We start from the raw sequence: 20,735 nt of genomic DNA, 5'->3' as shown, positions 1-20,735 counted from the left end.
CTTTCATAAAAAGCTGGTAACTAATTGGCTCTCTTTATCAAATTCAATCTGTTGTCCAAAGAACACACATTTAGAGTCAGATTCTGATATCTTTACTCAGGTTGATTAACACTTGTTTCCATTAGTCATTCCATTGAAATCAATGGGCCAGATTCTTAGTGGGTCTAAATCAGTGTAGCCAGTTTCTGCCAGCTGAGAATCTAATGAGATTACTTACAGAGTAAGGTGCTGCTCAATGTGAGTAAAGGCATTTGATTCTGACTCTTAATTAGAGCTGGTAGGAAATTTTTCAATAAAACTTTGTAGTTGTTGAAGTTGAAAAATGTCACCCAGTGTCACCAGGTGCGGGAACTTGATGGGGTTGGCAGACTGCCCAAGCAATGAGGGGGAAAAAAGACACTTACTGAGGGATACCAGGTAGCTCCTCCCTCACCCCTGGGGGTCTCTGGAACCCATTGGCCAATTGTAGGGGAGGGCTCCTGTTTGGCCACATCCCCCAGCTCCAGGGATTTAACTTGTGTTTGTGAAAACTTGCATGAAAAGGGGCGCAAACATAAGCCATTTCTAAATAACATTTCATTTTGACTAAGTCAAAATTAGGAACTGTAATAAAACCACCATGGCAAATGTTCACCCCAATTCTCCAGTATGGCTGAGGAACACATGGTGCAATTCCACCGTGGGTGGGCAAAGGCAGCTTCCTGGCTCCTAGACCTGTTTGGCCACTGGGCCAGGTCTCAGAGAAGCTTAAGGCTTCTCTAAGTTATGCCAGTTGCCAGTGGCCCAAAAAGGGGGGTATATAGCAACTGGGGGCCATGTCCCCAGCACATACACCACTCACTGATACTCCTAGTGGCTAGATATGCTGGGGATAGACAGCTTTACTCCGGCAGGGCAGCACAAACCATCTCCAATACACAAGAGAATAAAAGCAGCCTACGTTTTCTCATATCTACCGAGTGATTCTGTATTTCTGAGGATCCTCTGTGCAGTCAAAACACACAGGAACATATACAAACAATGAATAGTAACCACTCCATGGGCACAAAAGAAACAGGCCATGTAGCCTGAGTATGGGGAAGTCCACTCATGACATAGAGCAGCTCCTACGCTTTGTGCCAATGCATGGGGTATGGCCAACAATTTGCAGCTGGTGGATGGTGCTAAGAGGCTAACGCCAAGCAGCACAGAATATAGCAGCTCCCCCTGGAATTGCCTCCTCTGGAAGCTGGATGAAGCAGGGAATCCAGCCCCTATTGTTCATAACTAATTTACTTTCTTGACTTCTGTGGGAACAGATTGAGACCAGGGCTGAGCGGTTCTGAAAAACCCCATCAGGTGGGGACATGATATTAACATGCAATGCTGTATTTTAAAAACGCTTCCAAAAGCGCCATCCTATCAGTGAAAGTAGGAAAGGTCCGCTAAGGCAATACATCTTATATTAGTCGGGGACGCAGGTGGATGAGGGACAGGATGAACTTTACAGAGCACTTTTAATCTTTGGCCTTTAAGCAGCATGGCCACAACAAGTTCACATCAGGATAGTGGCATTAGCGAGGACAAGTTTACAAATCCCTGAGTGTGTATCCATCATTCTGAGCTTGAGATATCTGTCAGTCCATAGCAGATGCTGCCGTTGCTGTGCATGTGTCATGTTACCGAACCCCCTAGATAATGATTACGACCGATTATACAAGATGCCATGTTCCTTAATCATATCACTTACATTTCTGCTGAACGGCAGTGACAAGGTTTTGAAAGGAGAAGATCACAGCTGTCCAATAAAAAAAAAATCAGATAAAACAGACTGTGTTTGCAGACAGAAGATTATGCTAACCTGAAAAGTAGCTTTAGTGCTGTTGATTTTTACACTCTTCCTAACCTAGCTGAGCCCTCACTCAACCTCCGCATGTTCTGCTTCAGATCTGAAACGTAGGCAAGTGATGTATGAGCATATACATGTATTTGTGCATTTTCTGACATGGCTTATTTACAGTTTTCTGTTCTTCAAGTGAACATTTGTGCATTCCGTCTTGAGATAGTAGGTCTTTCGGTGCTGATGCAGACAGCTGGAGGGGGGTGGGAGAAACGTTTCCTTGCCTTGCAGCTCTAAACTGGAGGTATCATCCCCCTTTATATGCTAGTCCATTTTGGGGCCTCTCTGGTGCAGAGACTGCTAACGGTTTTCAATGAAATGCAGTGTATTTTGGTATGAATTACTGTTTACTAATGATTGAGCAAATCTCATGTATTCATTGAAGTAAAGAGTTCAAATGAGATTCCAAGAACTCAGAGGCAAGTACCCTACTAACAAAGCTAGGATATGAAATAAACAAAAGAAAATCCTCATAGTTTCATGTGGTTATAATACAATGCAGTCCTATACCACTCCCATTAAGGATTTTTGGTGAAAACGTCAAAACTATATAGCAGGGGTCAGCAACCTTTCAGAAGCGGTGTGCCGAGTCTTCATTTATTCTCTCTAATTTAAGGTTTCGCGCGCCAGTAATAGATTTTAACGTTTTTAGAAGGTCTCTTTCTATAAGTCTATAATATATACCTAAACTATCTTTGTATGTAAAGAAAATAAGGTTTTTAAAATGATAAGGAAGCTTCATTTAAAGTTAAATTAAAACGCAGAGCCCCCTGGACTGGTGGCCAGGACCCGGGCAGTGTGAGTGCCACTGAAGATCAGCTCACGTGCCGGCTTTGGCACATGTGCCACAGGTTGCCTACCCCTGATATATAGCAATTGACAGAGCGGAGATTTTTTTTCTAGATCCGCTAACATTTTATGTTAAAGAATTAAAAGCGTAATTTTAAAGCTGGATTGGAAATGTCAATGGACCTAATTCTATCCTGCGAGGCTGCCAGAAGCATCATTGCTAAGCTGCTGATCTGCCCAGCCTCCCCAACCCCATCTCACCGAAGCATGTACCATCAGATATGTAATTTTTTGCTCGTGATGGCAGAACTCCAACAGTGAATGTAGTTTGACCCAGGTTAGGCGGATTTTGCTAAATGCGTAAATTGTTCTTATTCTACCATCTGAAAGATGCAGCTCTTAAGTCAATGTTGTAAACATAAACGAGAGCCAACCCAATGTGGAAAATAACATAGGTATGGGAACTTCCATAGATCCAGCTGTCTGGATACAATTGTCTGGCAGGTCCTTAAGCCCTCACTAGGACAAAGTGGTGGGTTCATGGGTTTGTAATTTTGTCCTCCTGGCTTTCCACGAACATCCAAGTGATGGAGTTCTCTAGTATGAACATTCCTGGAAAGCAAATTTTAAGCCTGTATATGACCCAGATGGATGGTTTCCACAATAGAAATCACATGAGAGACCTCTGGGAATGAGCCCAATGGCCCCCAAATGGTATAAACCACAGGGCTCATCACTGAACCTAGTCGATCTCCAGAGATCCACAAAGGTTATCCTCTTAGAGACCTTGTGCCTCTGTACAGGGTCTGGCTTCTAGAGTCTCCCTGCTCCCTGGCAGTTCCAATGGAGCTACCAGAGACCTCTTCCAATGGCTATCGTATCCTTTTTGCCTAATCTCCATGAACCCATAGGAGGGTTGACATGTATCATACATGGTGAAACTTTAAAAAAAATGGAAGCATGTGCCCAAAGTGTCATAAATTTCTGGTTTAATTGATGGATTAGGGAGGGTTTCCATCTTTAGGATTTTCTATTCTATGTGAGTCATTACAGAAACTCTTCAGGTCATGTCTTTCGTCTTAATTTAAATGTCCAATTTAAATAATAAACCTATGATTAACCCGTGATAACCATTAAAACAATCCCTATAGCAATCACTATTCCACATGATGGAGAAATCCATTTGCTCATTTTCCCTTTAGAATACCCTCAACTCTCAATATTGGACTCCACTAAAAATCAGGAATTTGTATGTAGATTAAGATATATAGACCTATAATTGCTGCCAAGATAAGCCAGACACTTTTAAATAAAGTAAGATGATAGCCTAGGATTTGCCTAAACTCCATAAGACAACATCTATGGACCATATGTGACCACATGTGGTATAAATAAAATGGAGGTATAAAAGGGAAAGAGATAAACATATAATTAAAAACAGCATAGCAGACACTTGTGCTCATTCATTTTAATGACTTCATGCTCCACTTTACAGAGAAGTTGCAGACCCATAGCTATGTTGACCACATGTCATAAAATACATGAGTGTAGCCCAGGTCCAAATTATTCAGTACTAGTAATAAATCCATCCCATTAACAGGATAAATAAGCACAAATGACAACTCTGGTGATAACGCTGGAAAGTGGCATGTTGTTAGCTGGCAGCCATACAGGTTCCCATAAAAACGAATACTACTACCTAGTTAAGAAACAAAACAAAAAAATAATTAGTTTCGCTTTTAAGGCCACATCACTATGTCTTTCCTTCTGTAATCTGAAATGAAAAGAGATTGTGGCCTTGAAAGCTTCTATTCTGATCACTTTTTTGTAAGCCTAATAAAAAAACATAAATGATACCATTTATTTGTGAAAATGAAATCTTCATATACTGAAGGTCAGTTTTAGTTGAACTAATATAATCAGAAAAATCAAGGTTCCCTTACCATTAAAATTGTCCATACTCTGCGTCTTTTGATATTCTGCTCTTAACCTTGAATCATGTTGTGTATGTTGTATGAAGGAAGGATAGCGAATTCATATTACAATATAATGATGATTGAATCATGCTGGCCTAGATCTTCAAGCAGGGTAAAGCCGACAGCCAAAAAGAATAATTTAAAATTATTTGAAATTAATACACTCTTCAAGTACATGCACCCACCTTAGAATATGCAGCAGGTTGCCTAAAGACTACAAACGGCCTTTAGTTACTGTTTTATGAAGTACTTATTATTGCTCCTGAATGGATTTCTTCAAGTCAAAATATGGTTACATATCAATAGAGCGAGTATTGATATAGAAAACTGCTTTGAGGTCTGTGCAGAAGAAATCACACAATTAAATATTTAATGCAGTCTGCTATCACAGGGTTTCCACCACTGCAGGTTGGCTGGGTATTCCAGGGCTACTGTTCTGTGTTAACATGTGGACGGATCTGGCGCTGGGCCAGTCATATTCAGAGGATCGTGAGAAGGATTTGTGTTGTTGTGTAAGCAGCTCACTACTTGCTGTTGAGGATGAGACGTGGCACTGAAATAGCTCTGCCTCTGTCACCTTCGCTGAGGGTGCTGTGGGAAGGTGACATCCTGGAGCCACTTGCAAGAACTGCTAGAGGAAAGCTTTTCAGAGCATGCTCTGGTTTGAGAATCCAAAGATTATTCTGTCAGGAAGGAACATTCTTCTAGGGAAGATGACGGAGATGTGTGTGTGTGGGGGGGAATTGCATCCCTTTGTGAGGGCTCAAGCTAAAGACATGAACTCCAGCTGCCATGATTCCACATTGGTGCTCCCTTTCTGGCCTAATCTGGCCTCAGTGCCAGGGTAGCAATTTACAAGGCAGCAAGTTTCTAAGAAACTCTGTCTGCATTTTTTTTTTTTTTTTGATGTTGGTGCCAAAGTAATTCCACTAGACTAGCTGGCTTGCGGCTAGAAAAGCAGTCACCACATCTTACATTCATACCGTGCTTTCCTTCCTAAAGAATCGCAAAGGGGTTTACAGACTAGATAGAAAGGTGAGGAAACAATACCAGTAAACAGGAATTCCTGGGTTCTAATTCTGGCAAGAACTCCCTACGTTGCCTTGGGGAAAATCACTTAATCTCTCAGCCTCTCTTTCACAGTTTCTAAAATGGGGACAATAATTACCTGTCTATGTAATACATAGTGTGTTTTGAAAAGATCAAAAGCACTGTGTACTTGCTACAAATTATTATACATATCGGATTTCCCTCACCCACTCTGGACATGCAGCCAACTTTATGGTAGGGCACAGCAGCTGTTTAACAGCACACAGCAACACACACCAGCAGTTCAGCACAAAAAGCAATGGATAATATTTTATTTAATTAAAACTGAATGGAGAAGTTACATAGCAAGAAATTATCCTGCTTTAAATTTGGCTAAGGGATAACATGCAAAAGTACTGTGCAGTCTTTAATGATGACAGTTTGACGGCATATCTGTCTTACCTCTTACCAAATGGACAGACCCTTAGTCTCACAATGACCCTTAACAATTTTTCCATTCATAACAATTCTATACAAGCAAACTTTTATTTTAAACTCTTTATTCCCTGGATACTTTAGATGTCTTGTTAAAGGTTATTGCTATTCCCTTTGGGAAGAAAAGTACTAACTAAAACTAGAAGATCTGCAGTGCTTATTATTCAATATTTTTTTATTTTTCTTTCCTTTTAAAAATTTCAAGTCTAATAACAAGTCAGATAAATTCTTAAATAGCTGCCCAATCCTCACCAGTGAATGAAGGTATCTGATCAGTTGGTCTAAGATTGGGGATTGTTTCTAGGAGATGTTCTGGCATTGCCTACATAAAACAAGCTCTTTAAGTCCTTGTTTCAAAATATTACTGATTTTTTTTCCTTGCTAAAGAAGAGGCGATATCAGGCTGTCTATAAATAGAACAGTACAGTATGAACTTTTGAACTGTGAAATCTGGGGGATGTAATCTTCTTGCTAAATAGAGGCTTACAGCAGATACTAAATGCTCTGATAGGAGCTTTGCCAATGTCTGAACTGTCTATTAGAGGAAGGAAAATTGTGGTGACTTGTCATTAGAACCATGCCCCAGTGCCTAATACTGTTGGTGTGAAGGTTGTTTCAGAGTTTCAGTATAAAGACATTTCTCATCTTGTTTAAATAAATTAGTTTGACTAGTTTTACATACACACACAATAGTTAATCAATTTAAGATGCATTTATGCTGCAGTATAAATTTAAAAAGACCAGATTTAAAACAATTAACTTGGATTTTATGATACATGCTTGGGTAATTGAGTCTTTAAAAATACTAGGCCAGATTACTGGGTATATTAGAGTCAATTGGGCTATGCTGATTCGCACCAGCGGAGGATCTGGCCATTTAAACGCCACAGGTATTTTCGCAATAGATCATAACTGGTTCAGAGGAGCCATTTAAGGCCATCTTGTGCAATCTTAAACATTTGCACACAGTGTTTTTACATTAATGTTATAAAAATAAGTAAATACATTGGAAAAAAAACCCTTCCCTTTCTCTCAAAAATCCCTACATTAAAAATGAACATTAATGTTCAGACTAAATCATAGTCAACAGTTGCAGTGTATAAAGAACCTGATTTTCAGAGATGCTAATTTCTGGCTAGTTGCGCTAAATTAAGCATAATTGGAATTAGAATACGGGATCGGGCAGAATTTCCAAATAGTTCTTGAAACTTTTGGACAAGCACTGAATAATTTCCAAGTGCCAAATACTTTGTCCCTGCACTAGTGGGAGGAAGGATATCCCAGTAGGCAAAAAAACCCACCAACACATGTGTCAAAGGGAAAACTTAGTTATATGGCTTTATGTTCTTGTTTAAGCTTTTACTGTTAATGTTTTCAAGCTTTTCTCTGAAGCCATGAGAGCTAGAAATGTAAGTAGTTTTGGAATAAAAGCTGAAATTTTCACATAATCACTTGACCCCAGGAGCTGGGTCTTTAAGAAAAACACCAACTCTTGTGAGACTTGCAACCCCCCCCCCCCACCATGAGTTGGTAACAAGGAAGCTGTGATCACTTGACTGCTGTCTCCCAGTGTGATGAATTGGAGAGGAGTGCCTCTGATTTGAGCCTGATGTAAAGGAGGAGAGACGCACAGGAATGCTAATAAGAAGCTGTTCTTTATTCCCTCCCCTCAGTTACATGGCCTGGGTCAAGGTTACAAAAAGTTAAAACACTGTCCTGTGGTAGAGCTCAGTATTCTTTGAATCCCACCTGTAGTCACCATCCTGGAGGCTGAGGAGTGGAACTGCAGAAAAGAGGATCAGATTTCAGGAGGGAACTAGATTATTGAGGAACTAGAATCTCAGGGGTTGGCTTCTGGGAGTAGCTGGGAGACAAACAGTGTAGCCTTACAGCATATAACAGTGGCCTGTTATAATGTTTTATAAAACCCGGATTCTTACACCTCTATCTGCTTGCTGCACCTCTAATTGCGAATGAAATCTTACTTGCCAAAGTTTTGGAAGCGGGAGCTCCTAGCAACTGTTGCTCATGGGGAAAGGTGAAACAACACCAGTGCAAGCTGAGAGGTCAGTAACCCCCAGCCATAATGGTTGTTTGAGTCCCTGTGCCTACCCTGCTCACTTTATCAGCCTATGTGTTATTGCAGCACCTAGATAGTAGCATGATAGACTCATTACATGTGTTTTTGAGCAATAAACTACTACATCAGATGCACTTCCAGATTCTCCAAGACAGCCACTTGGTCTGGGTGTTTGTGGAGCCACGTGCCCCTCAATGGCAGGAACTAGTGTTCTTTTTGTGGGGCATATCAAAGTAATGCCGTGTCAGCCAGTGAGAAATACAGTGATTTATGGCAGGGACAACAAACACGTATGCTGGTAGTTTTAAAGCTTCTCTGGTTGCATGGTTAGGCTACTGATTACTTTGTTCTCTTAAGTAATTTTTACCTGAACGTTTTATTTCTTTGGCTCTTTGCCATGAAGGCAATGTCCTACACTGGGGTGGCATGGTGTTTGCAATGCCCCAGTGTGAAATCTGGGCATCATTGTGGCGTGCTAAAGTACAATGCCACCTGGAAAATCGGGGCCTCTCTTTGAGAATGTCTCCAGTCCATGCATGCCACTCTGTGCCTGGTCAGATATGTAGAAGTTTTGACTAAGAGCCGCATGTATCTGACACACTATGGCCCATAACTTCAACATCTTTCGTGGGGGAGTCAGAAACTGGCACCGTTATGGGTCTCAGTCCACCATGTACTTAAATATGTGAGTAGTCCCAAAGACTTCACATTCTTAAAGTGAGGCACATGCTTAAATATATTGCTGAATCAGGGCCCTGGTGAGCAAAGTTGTTTGGCCGGTATGCATAAGGAAACAGGGAGTGACTTGTGTCTGTATATGTATGTGTCATTTGTGCATTGAAGTAATTTTGTGGGCTAGAAGTGAAAAACAAGCTAGCTTCAGCATGAACATGTTTAAGTTTATGCTTTGGAAATTAGTACAAGCGTATATACTTGGTTTGAAATATGGTCCCCATAAACGAATGTTATTCTCCCCAATGAATTCCCTGTCTTAATTACTAGAGATAGGTGTTTCACTTACTTTGCCTACATAGTCAGGTTAATATATTGATTCCTTTCGCCCTCTTTCTTTTTTAAACCTGAAGAAAAAATTCAAATAAGCCCTAATTATATGACTCTGAGTCTGAACAGTTCTGGAAATTGCAGAGCAATCAATATTAAGTACACTTTACACCAATTTAGAGACCTATTCTGCCCAGACATGTGCCTGATGTAGCTCTGATTTTTGTGTAATTTAGGCTGAAAAGTGGGGTAATGTGGATGTTCCAATTAGCTGATGCTAAATCAGTGTTCTTCCACCTGAATTTTTTTTAATTGGTTGGTACTCAGTGAGATGGGTGCATAGATACAAAAGAGAAGGAAAAAAGAAAGATCATCCTCCTTGAATGGGTGAAAGATAGAGACCCGGGCACAGAGTCTGAGATTTTCTGGACAACTCAGGCACACGGGTTAGTGCTGTGGAGACAGTTTCTGCTTGTGGAACTGTCACTTTTTAATTGAGTGAATGTTTCTACAGTGCTCTGAAAATGTAAAGCCTTGTATAAGTGCTAAGTATTATTATTAATGATGCTGATTTTTGACAGCTTTCCTGGAATAGCCTGGGCAATACAATACAAGTTAATTTTATAATGTTTCACTCACTCACAATGAAAGTGTTAAAATGAGGATGTAAGAAGAGAAAAAGGCAAGGGGCAACAGACTAGATGGAGTCTCCAGTTCTGAGATGTGCCTCTCAGCAGACATCACTAAGAGTGGGGTGAGGACAAAGATAACTCTAAGCTATCCTTCGCCTCCTAGAATTCTGTGGCCGGCCCCTGACATAAATTAGAACATTCTCAGGGGACTGTGCCAATCTACTGTGATTTCCCACCTGTCAGGGCTCCATTGGCCCAGAATAGGAGGAGCACAAAGCCCTCTGGCGATACCCCCTCAATATGTCCTCTCCTGCCACCAACCACCCCATTCCACTGGGGACTGCAAAAGAGGAATGGCGTAAGACACCAGCCCTGTACAGCCAAAGGGCACCTCCTGTACTGAGGAAATTCTCCCCTGGTCAATTAAGTTGTCTTTGTGACCTCCTCTGTTGCCATAAGGGGGTTGCAAGTGGAGCCCAGGATTGGGGCTGGAGCACTGATAATGGTATTAGTGTAGTGTAGATGCTCTATGTTGGTCAGTAGTTGGTATAAAAGTGCACTGTTCAAAAACCATATACCTATCCTAGGCTTCACCACACCTTCTGGCTTTCAGTGTGTGCTGTTTGGCTGAGGGAATTGGGCTGCGTAGAAACTGAACAAGGACTTTAGGATCTGACCCAAGAATCCTAGGACTGGTTTCCTTATATTTTGAGCATAGCCTTTCCTTTAACATCTGATATACATATGATGTTTTTGTTCTTTCTGAGCAAATATATTGAGTCTGGCCAGCATAGGGGATACCTCACTCTTCATAATGTAAGTGTGGCTGAGTTCCATCTGTACTTTTAAAATTAACCCTGAGTATAGGGCCTGAATGTCCACTGAATTATGGTTTATAACTGGTATTAGAAAGAGGAGAATCAGACCCATCAAATTCAGGACTCTATTTGTCTTTCTATAGCCCGTAATCCCTTTCAAGTTTCTTAAAGCAACTTCCATCCAAGACAAATTCAGTACAGCTTCTACTGACTTGGCCAGAGGGAGGTTCCTTTTAACTTAGATTTCACCAACCAGGCACTGTAACAGCCTTCATATGGAGTCACAGACAGTCCCCTTGGATACTCCAGTCTGGCTTGCCACCCAGGTGAGCCTACCTTTGTGATAAATGGTCCCTTACACCAAGAATCAGAGCAATATCCAGGTTCTAGCCAGTCACTGACCCCAGCTCAATTGCACCTTAGATCTCACACTAAAGACAATGCTTGTAGCCAATCCTATACGAAATTATATACAGATTTATAACTATGGAAAAGGAAATGAGAGTTATTTACGAGGTTAAAGCCGGTAAACATATATATATACAAATGAGTAAGTTTCAAAAGGCAATAGAACAGGGATCGGCCTTTGGCACGCGGCCTGCCAGGGTGAGCACCCAGCTGGGCCGGGCCGATTTGTTTACCTGCTGCGTCTGCAGGTCCGGCCGATCGCGGCTCCCACTGGCCGCAGTTTGCCATCCCAGGCCAATGGGGGCTGCGGGAAGCGGCGGCCAGCACATCCCTCGGCCCACGCCGCTTCCCGCCACCCCCAAGCTGATTATGGCCTTTAGGGCTAACCCAGGCTAAGCAGTTGGGGATCCCTTGCTTATGCTTCAAAACCAGTGGCTCCCAAACTTTTTTACTGCTGACCCCTTTCACATAGCAAGCCTCTGAGTGCGACCCTCCCTTATAAATTTAAAACACTATTTAATATATTTAACACCATTATAAATGCTGGTGGCAAAGTGGGGTTTGGGGTGGAGGTTGACAGCTCGTGACCCCCCCATGTAATAAACTCTTGACCCCCAGAGGGGTCCCGACCCCCAGTTTGAAAACCCTTGCTCAAAACCTTGCCCTGCCCCAGAGTCCAAGAAGCACAGAGATCCAGTTCCTTCTTGTTAGGGGATTTTATTCCCCTCCTCTTATGTACTAAGTACTCTCAACTGCAAACTCAGGTGATGGGATTGCATGACTCATTTTCATGAGAGGAGGGAGAAAGAGCAGAGCAACAAAGACTTTTGTCCACTTTAATGTTCCACGATACTCTGTCTGGTGTCAATGGGCCTTCCCCGTTGGCCAGGACAAGACACCTTCTGTTGGAGACCAGCACTTTACACGAGTGTAATGTCTCTCTCCAGTCTGGTGATCATAGAGGCTGATAATATAAATGCTTAAATATTACCCTACACCAGGGGTCGGCAATGTTCGGCACGCGGCTCGCCAGGGTAAGCACCCTGGCGGGCCGGGCCAGTTTTATTTACCTGCTGATGCGGCAGGTTCAGCCGATCGCGGCCCCCACTGGCCGCGGTTCGCCGTCCCGGGCCAATGGGGGCGTCGAGAAGTGGCGCGGGCGAGTGATGTGCTGGCCACGGCTTCTTGCCGCCTCCATTGACCCGGGACGGCGAACCGCGGCCAGTGGGGGCCGCGATCAGCCGAACCTGCCACGTCAGCAGGTAAATAAAACTGGCCCGGCGCGCCAGGGTGCTTACCCTGGCGATACACTGTGGGATACATATGTGATAAATGAGATTAACATATGCAGCAACTCACGAATATTCAATCAAGTCTAAACACATTCTTATAATCCTAATACCTATTTTAGTAATACTAACACACAGGTGAACCCAACCTGATTCCAGCTGTGTATTTGTCAATGTTCAGTTGAGACGTGGGAACCTTGGCATGAGCTGGCACCTGGTCTGCCAGCGTCCCTGTGGTGAATATGCCACTTTAGTATTTTATGCCACTTCACGTTCCCCTAGGCAGGGGAGATTCTCCATGAGCTGGGTCTGCCAGGTTTAAGGCAGCTTGTGCCAGTGGAGTAGCTGCCCTGAAGCAGCAGAGGATCCGGCATGCGGTATTTGCTCTCTGATTCTTTGTATATTTCATAGCATTTCCATATATGCAGTTTCAAAAAACACTAACACGATCCGTTTAAAAGAGTAAGAGGCTGCTAATGTGTAAACCTTTGGGGTTCCAAGAAATGGTGGCAGGAATGAAGGAGTTAACTGACCATCATCAATTACAGCATCAGAGGGGGTGATTAGGACTGAAATTGCAGGGAGGTTTTTAATTTAGCCGAGTAGAGGAGACGCCCCCAGCTTAAACAAGCTCATCAGATCATATACTACTTACTGCTTTATCCGCTTACCATGCACTGCCACTCAGAGCTATTGTGTATGCAGAGGGCACCAAACAGACACTATGATATAATATTATTCCTTTGTCCACAAATCCACCCGAGACCCATTGTCACTTTGCCTGCCTCAGAACTGCCTATCATAGAGAATTCTCCTAAATAGAGATAAGGAACCCAAATCATGGATGCAATCAACTCAGTGCACAGCGGATCTTGATGAAGGAAACAGGCCAGTTAGTGGGGTTTATGCAAACTGCTTTTTCGTTACAGAGCTGTAGGTGGCCCTTCTGTAGAAACATTGGTTCCTGAATAATGTACAATATCACTGCAAATATTTAAGCACATGCGTAAATTTCCTCACGTGAGGAGTACTATTCTTAGGTGTTGGCAGTTTCAGGGATCAGTCAGTTACAGATACTTGTATTGTATCTGGACAGACATCCTTGTTTCCATCTAGCACTGTTTGAACCACAATTTCTAAGGGATTTTAACTTCTGTGTGTAATTTTCCTGGTAAAATTGGCCAGTCAGATTATTTTGGGGGTTGCACATGGAAGGTGGTGTTTGGGTGATGCTTCAGTCTATCGAGAATGGTCGGGATCATAGTTAAAGGATTCTCTTCAGAATACTTAATGCCAGATCCTCATCCAATGCAAATGAGCATAGCTACATCCATTTGTACCAGCTGAGAATTTGGCCCCATAATTTAGTTTTGAGTGGGCTCAAGGAGCATCCTCCGATTTGTCCCCCATGAGGGGTCCTAGCATGCTTGCAGACTGCTTGCGCTTGGCTGAGCAAAATGCTTGAGTGAGACTTGTGCCGCAAGCCATCCAAAGGGGCCAGGGAGCTGACAGGCTTTGCGGAGTAGCACACAGTATGTCCTGAGGCACAATACCTCCTGGAGCACTCACTGGGGCAGGGCAGCTCCGTGCTGCCCCCAGCATGGGGCAGTGCTTATGGGCACAATGCAGCCCAAAGAATTATCCATCAAGGCTGTTCATTGCATGAAGTAAATCACTTTTCAATACTATCTCATTTATATTGTGGGTGATTTCAGTGGGAATCTTGCATGTGTGTGAGGCTTGTAGGATTGGGTCCTTCTTGTAGGAATGGTGCTTAAATCATCTCTTTGAAAACGGGCATATTTTTTAAAATATATTTTTTTCAACTTATAAAACCGTATCCCTGTCGCTGTCTCTTGTGCAAAAAAAAAAAAAAAGGAAGCAAGAAAAAGATGAGGGTGGTAGTCCTACCAGGAAATGCTGTTTGAATGTGATGCATGTACAGTCTGGGTCTGATCCAAAGCCCGTTAAAGTTAATGGATGTCACTGGCTACAACTGGCTTTAGATCAAGCCCTATGTGCATGCAAACTTATCTGCATTCATATATTTGCCGCCATTCTTATGTTCCTAGCCATTCAAAAGTCCCACTCGTTTCCATAGGAAATTTGAGAATGTAAGAAATACAAAATCAGGCCCATAGTCAACACAGCACCATCTTACAGGCAGAGCTGGCAGTGATACCTCTGCTTAAGGTAGCCTAACACTTTGTTTTCCTGTTTTCAGTAATCACATGTGATCATGTAAAATTAAAGACAATCTCATAGTGTAAATGCACAAGGGGGCTGAATTAGGCTCTGTTTGACAACTGGTGTTTGAAAAAAACGTTTTTTTTTTTCTGTATTTGAATGTGAAAGTTCAGAGGTGAAATCATGCACACTTCGCATGTGCGTTACTTCAGTTACCTGAGTAATCCCACAGAATTTACGTGAATAGAAATAAGAGACTTTTGGAAAGTGTTAACTAGAGCTGGGTGACATTTTTCAGACAAATAGGTTATTCGCCAAAAAATGCAATTTCAGGGTGACTGAAACTATTTGTGAATTCAGGTCTGATTTAACAAATAGGGTTTACTGAAAAAAAATCAAAGTCAAAATGTAATTTTTTGATTTCTTGTCTTGAAGGAACATTTTGTTTTGAAATTTAGCTAGATTATTTTTCTACCTTTTTTTTTAAAAAAAATAATCACCTGTAAATGAAACAAAAAGAAAAATTGAACTACTATTTATTTTGGGTGGTATAAAACAGTCAGTTTGTCCCAAAATGAATTTTCACCTCAGTTTTTCATTTTGGTGAGGGGAAAAAATTCCAATTTTGGGTGTCCTGAAACCATTTTTTCCCAGATTTTTTTGGTTCGGTGGCCAAACCAAAAAATCAATTATTTTCTCAACTCTAGTATTAATAATGAATTGTCATTGATTGAGACTAGAATTTGAGCTGCTCGACAGATGCTGAGTTAGACTCTGAAGCCCTGGTACCTCACTCTTGAGTTGAGATATTAAATCTTAGCCATGTCCATTGGTTTACACATCAATCAATCAATCCTGGATAACATTTGAAATATTCCACCTCAGAACTTTTAGATATTTCAACTAAGGGTCAGCTTACACTTGTCCCTAATTCTTATTCAGGCAAAACTTCCATTGGCTTCAGCAGGAATTTTGCTTGAATATTGAGTGCAGAAGAAGGCCTTATGTAAGCACTGATATGGGCTACTGCTGATAACCTTTCGTCTATATCAAATGAGCAGTTGCAGGTTGCTGTGTGTCCAGCCTTTCTGATGGAAGAGCTTTGAGATATATTGATTTCTACAGCAATTCCCTAATTCTCAGTTATACATTTGGGGTGAAATCCAGGTCATTCACATTGAGAGAGTGTAATAGGACTCTCTCGGGAAGGGGTTGGGAGGTGAAACCCACCCACCAGACCGGAGGCCAGGTGTGGGGACCGTTGCCTCTCTGCCCCACTTTTGGGGTGTGCTGGAAGCGCTGCCTCCATATAACATGTACGTGTGTCCCCATCTCTTCTCTCTGCATTGACCTTTGTGGAGCGGGCAGGGACACGCTTTCTGTGGCATGAGGGACATAGGCAGGAAAGTTTCCATAGTTATTCTCATCTGCCAGGTTTAAGTAGCATGGAGGGCCTACAACTGCTGTTCCTCACAACAACCAAATGTCGTCATGACAGTGTTGGAGATGCCCTTCTGATGAGAATAATGAAGGCTATATTCCAACCCTCCACCAGTAGTGTTAAAAAATGTAGGGCCTACTGCTGAGGACTTGAAGCTCATTCAAAGGGCTCCAGTGGGTGAAGCTCAGCACCTCTCGGAGAGCCAGATTATTTCCTTGCCCTTCTCTGAGCAGTACTTCCCCCTCTTTATGGACGGGAGACACAACTGCTTCTTTTGATCGTGACTTGTGGAGAGTTCTCTGCCACAGTCTGGGGTCTGTGGGGGGAGGGAGTAGGGGAAGAGATGCACGTTGTCTCCCCTCTGGCCTCGTAAACCTGATCCTGGGAGTTCCAGGGGTTTTTGTGGCCAAGAAGGAGTGTCAGTGAGCAGATCTCCAATGGATCCATGCTGCCAGAGAGCTGCAGAGAGCCTTTATGGCAGGAGTGGCCTCTGTGTGGATGGTCCGGACTGTGCATCATGGGGAATCTGTCAGGTGTGTAGGTGGCCACCAGTTCTTCTTCAAATGGATAAAGGGGGAGAGGAAGCAAATCCAGTCCCCACGCCCATGATGGTACAGGAGATTTCCTCCCACAGAGGAGGTTTATAACATGGTTTATAACATGGGAGGAAACTGTCAAGTCCAGGATCAGGCCTTTATTCCACTACCTGCTTTATTTTAGTAGCATGGAGGCTGCAAAGGAGGCAACTAACATTAATTATTTATTAGTTCCCTAAAAGAACGATGAGGAAGAAAGGAAATAAGTGCTCCTCACAAAACCATTCAACTAAAACTGTCAGACAATCACGATGCGATAGTTCTTTAACTCCTTTGTTAAAGAGCTCAAATTAGGGGGAAAGGGGGGGCCCATTCCTTCAGAGTCTGTATGGCCCTGATCCTACAACTGGGTCTGGGGAGCGAATGTAGTAAGACTCTGTGCTGGTATAAAGTTTGCCCACATTTATCTGATTGCAGGTCCTGGGCCTATTCATTAATTTGAATGGAAGGGGTCCTGGGATTGGGCTTTCGGTTCTGGAGTTTGCTCAGATGATGAATGGTTGCAGATTTTGCTATTAATATTTTAAAATGAATCAAATAATTTTTATGTTCTTTAATTTCTCTCTTACTAATTACAATTTGGCAAATAAAGTTAGTTATTGAAAAAGTGGGATATTTAGTTATTTGACTATATTTTTTTCAATAAGCTGTATGCAGTACAATATAGTTAATATTGCTTACCATAATAATTCATTGTCTAATTCTGGTTCCAAAAATGGAATTTCTTGTCAATATTCTCAAATCCAGTTCATATAGACTTGCAATCAGTTTTCTGGTGTTTACTGTATAAACCTTAATTGCCCGTATTTGCTAAAATATTGTTTAAATCTAAAATCAAGATCACGCAAAGTGGATTTCAATAACCTAGTTAATTTACTTTAATTTTGGATGTCTCTATCTAAATAGGGGAAAAATATGAAGACTAATTTTATCTGCTTATAGTTGATTTAATTGTATATACTTTTGATGGATTAAGTTTCAACTTAATTGTGGGAAATGTAACAAGGATGTTATAAAGAATGGTTTAAAATAAAACAGTCACTAGCTACCTTGCATGCTAATTTTTAAAATGTTAATATTATTAATTGTAGAATGGTAATTTATAAATAATATTGTTATATCTTCCCACATTCAAACCCACAAAAATTAGATGGTTTTAATTACATTTATTGATATTATCCATACACATGCCTTTTTATTATGTGATTATTTGTCTCAGTTTCTGTCTGATGATAATGTGATGGGACTTTTTTATGATCTGAAATACATGATTAATAAATACAAAATACAGCAGTCGCCTGCCTGGGTAAATGGAAATATTAAATATGCAAAAAAGTTTGGAAAAGCAGCAATAATGTTTATACTCTTTGCTTTTTATTTTTCAGATAATTTCAAGACATAGCGTGAAAGAACTGATTAGCTATTTTATATAGATAGATAGATATTTTAACATGTTAGCGTTTCAATTTTTTATTCCAACTCATGATTGATGGTGGATTAAAATATAATTGGTTTCTAGTTTTGTTAGGGAGTGTGCATATGCGCCCGAAAGGTAGAAGTAACAATTTCCTAATTTATATATAAACAGGCATACTATTAAAATATTCTGAAAATGTCCATTTCCCGAGAGAAAAAAATATAGTATAGATTACATGAGATTCTGAGACATTCACCTGAAAGTATAATTAAAAGAAAAACTACACAAAAATAAAAATGGTTGACACAAACCAAGCTAAGAAATTTCAAATTAAGTCTTCAACTCTATCCTGAACTAATAGAGTATGAGGGGAAATGTAGTGGTGAAAAAAGGTGAGGATAGAGTACCGAGATAAGATTTTAATTCCTTGGCTTTTGCTTCTTGGTGTCATGCATTATTGCTAATTAAAATAATATATGTAATATTAATTTCCTTTAGAACAAAGAATTATATTTTATGGCAGGCGATAAACTGCAATTTGTTAGTTCTCCTATTTTCTGTTGGGTAGCCAGGCAAATAACAAAATGAGGAAGATTTTTACAAACTGTACCAGATCCCTAATAGATCATAATGAGTTCTCTTTGAAAATACGTACTCAATCTGAGTTATTCCTATCTGTTAAAAAGTCTATATTTTTTACTCTTATTACATTTAAAACCAATTATTCATACATTTTTATTTTCTAAAGTTGTTCTGAAGCTATAACATTTCATCACGGATGGGGCTCGTATATAAAATTGAAAATGATGCTGCAGCCTTCATTAAAGCATCACTAGTCTGCAGCTACAATTTCAGACTTAAGCTTAACTTTTCTACAAAGTATGTGCTGCTCATTAAATGCGTAATTAGTATAATTAATAATTACTCACTAATTGAAACGTAGGTTAACAAACTTCAATATGTAAAAGTAAAGGGGGAAAAATGTCATTCATTCACACTGGGCTCTATAAGCCTATAAAACTCTTCAAAGGACTTCAAGATATCAAGCAATCTTTTATTCAGCTAAACCTACCCCCCACCTTCACTCTTACACACACTTAAATACTCAGTATGCTCACAGCTTGGAAAAAAGCGAGAAAAGCCTTAATGGATCACTGATTTTAACTAAAGAGATAGGTATGTACTCCATATAAATGGTTTCAAAACAATTTTTGTTTTAGTATTAATAATTTTAGTCAAATGAAAACAAGCATCTTAGCTCTGTAGACACCAAAGCTTTCAACTGTGCACTTATTAACATAGCTTTTATTTCAAGCACAAACATCTAAAACAATTACACTGGAGCAACTGTGCAAATTGTTTCATGTGCTAATATTCAGGTACGCTCTTCTTGTGGGCAAAGGCTAATAAAAATTTGGGGACAGAGTGGAGAATTAAGGACTTGATCCTGCAAATCTTTATATATATGAGTAACTGTAACCCACAGAAGTAGCTTATGGGACTACTCACATGAGTAAAGTTATTCACATGCCTCAGAGTTTGCAGGATCAGTCCTGAGAAGTTTCACAATCATGTAGAATAAATCTGTGAATAGAATGGCGTTTACTATCTGCAGCTTCACTTAATGTGATTTAAATATTTTTCTTTTAGTTACCCTAATTATATGTACATTTTTAAAGTGACAAGAACTAGCGCAAATGTTACTGATCTAGGTAATCACATCAGCAAAAGTGATACTTCAGCAAGAAACATGACTTTGTCCTATTTTTTTAATACAAAGTCAGTTGTCAGGTTGTTTACTTGTATAGGAAAGCAATGGTTTTCCATCAGGAAATAAACGAGAGATTTTATAATGAAGAAATCAATGTTCTTAAAAATGGTTATATAGCATACTAGTTTAAAATTAATATTTTTGGGGGATGCTGGTTACATTTTATTTTGTGGGGGAGAATCTAATACTGAAAGTATTCATGCATTTCTATGTAAAACATTTGTCTAATTCTAACATAGGATTTTGTCCAATATTATTACACTTTGATCTTTTCCAACTAATCAAGTTTCTGTCAGGGAATTTCTGAAATCAACTCAGGAAATGTTAACACTGATGTCAGATTGCAATACATTCTGTGAGTATCTTATACCTTTTCTTATGGCAAAAGACAATTTTTAGAACTAGCTGAAACATAGGGATTTTTTTTCCAAAAGGAAAATTCACAGTTGCCCTGGAAATGAAATGATCCTTGATTAGATAACTATAAAATGATCATGCAGACAAAGAATATACTGTAAGAAAGGCAGTGAATACTTGGAATTAGTACAGTTATTATTCCTTCTGCAATATTCCTACAACAGGTTTTCCTTCAAATTAAAAACATGACATTGAGCTAAAGATGTTCCCTCAACTCTTTATTTCAAGCCCTAAAACATAATTGGGATAATAATAATTTGTACATGCCTTCTGTCACTATTTGATCCAACTATGGGCACTGAAATGATACAGATTTTGGTCAGTCCTTATAATGCCAATTTTTCTTTCAAAATCTCTCCTCTCTCTCTCTCTCTCTCTGTCTTTCTAATGTCTTGATATTTGAGGGCTCTGCAAAACATGATGATTGAACAATGGTGACTTCCTGCAAAAAATATATTTTGCAGATGAAACTGTCAAGTGTGTAATTAACTAGTTCACTAAAATTTTTT

This window comes from Malaclemys terrapin, chromosome 10 (assembly GCF_027887155.1).
Source record: "Malaclemys terrapin pileata isolate rMalTer1 chromosome 10, rMalTer1.hap1, whole genome shotgun sequence".
NCBI lineage: Eukaryota > Metazoa > Chordata > Testudines > Emydidae > Malaclemys > Malaclemys terrapin.
The sequence above is the reverse complement of the archived record's forward strand: the minus strand, read 5'-3'. Positions refer to the sequence as shown.